The sequence below is a fragment of the Lathyrus oleraceus genome, chromosome 5 (genome assembly GCF_024323335.1).
Source record: "Lathyrus oleraceus cultivar Zhongwan6 chromosome 5, CAAS_Psat_ZW6_1.0, whole genome shotgun sequence".
NCBI classification, from domain to species: Eukaryota; Viridiplantae; Streptophyta; class Magnoliopsida; order Fabales; family Fabaceae; genus Lathyrus; species Lathyrus oleraceus.
The window spans coordinates 76,728,036-76,729,607 of record NC_066583.1 but is presented as its reverse complement, the minus strand read 5'-3'; positions in this window follow the sequence as shown (position 1 = coordinate 76,729,607).

Below are 1,572 nucleotides of genomic sequence, written 5' to 3'. Positions count from 1 at the left end.
ATCAATATTTTAACACCCAAATAGTGGAGCATCTTTTGCTATCGACAACTTGTGGTTGTACACCCTTTTCCAATCAACATTTTTTTTGCCTTGTAAGGTGTTAAACCTTGGCACATTTTTTTACCTTGTAAGGTGTTAAACCTTGGCACATTTTTTTACCTTGTAAGGTGTTAAACCTTGGCACATTTTTTGCTTTGTAAGGTGTTAAACCTTGGCATTGTTCTTAGCCTTTTGAGGTGTTAAACCTTGGCTATTCAATTCAGTCATTTGCCCTGAGAGTCATGGACTCTGGCATGGGTTTCTCTTTGCTTTGTAAGGTGTTAAACCTTGGCACTTTCTTTTCCTTGTGAGGTGTTAGAACTTGGTTATTTAATTTGTTCTTTACCTTGAGAGTCGTGGACTCTGGCATAAGTTTCTCTTTGCCTTATGAGGTATTAAATCTTGACTATTCGATTTGTTCTTCTTCTTGAGAGTCATAGACCTTGGCATATCTTTCACTTTTACCTTGTGAGGTGTTAAACCTTGGTTATTCAATTCAATTCTCAGCCTTGAGAGTCATAGACTTTGGCATCTGATTCTCTTCGCCCTGTAAGGTGATAAACCTTGGTAGTTCAGTTCTTCGATATCATCAGTTTTAAACTCTGGTAGTGATATCTTACCTAGAAGATTGTGAACTTTGGCACTTCTTTTTCCTCATTGAAGGATATTGTACTCTGGAAAATCAATCTCGTTCCCTTTTGTTTCAACTAGTAGGCTGAACTATGATTGCTCTGATTTTCTCATTGCACGAAGAGAATGTATAGGCATAAGGGTTTGAATCCTCCGCGATCATACTTATTTATTCTTCTTCTTTCCGCCTTAGGGCACCCTTCATATCTTTCACGATCCATTGTCTACCTTCGATCATAAACCGTTAACCTAGTGACATATCGTTTCATTAAAACTGAAACATAGTTTTCTTTGGAATTCCATATACGCCCTTTTAGGACCATATAGTGACGAATTCGCATTTATGCCTAGAGTTGTTTAGCTTGTACCCAGATATTTAATTCTTCTTTTTTGGCTCAACCATACAGTGATACCGTGTTGTAGGCCCTCACTTGTGGTTTGTGCCACCTTCCCTATATGGTTCAAATTCCGTTTCTCTTATGGATTCTGATGTATATCTGACATTTGGTTTCAAACTGTACCTATTCAGTCACTTGTTACCAAACCTTTCAATTTTGTGACTTTGGTCACTTCATTCCATTCATCTCTATGACGCATTCGTATTCTACCTTCATTCACTTCATGTGATATACCCTATTCTCTTAGCAAAATACATTATCCATTTGTGAACCAAGAGATGTTTGTGCTATAAAACCAAACACTTAATTCCTTTGTTTTCGGTTGTTCCTATACCATACCGTGCTATAGACCCTCACTTGTTGGTTCATACCAGTTTACTCTTGGGTTCATATTTCACCCCTTGTTGGAGTTCAAATTAGATGTTCTTTGGTTTAGACCATACTTTGATCACAATTCTTTTCATCTCCCACCATTAGTTCTTTGAACTATGGAGCTCTGAATTCC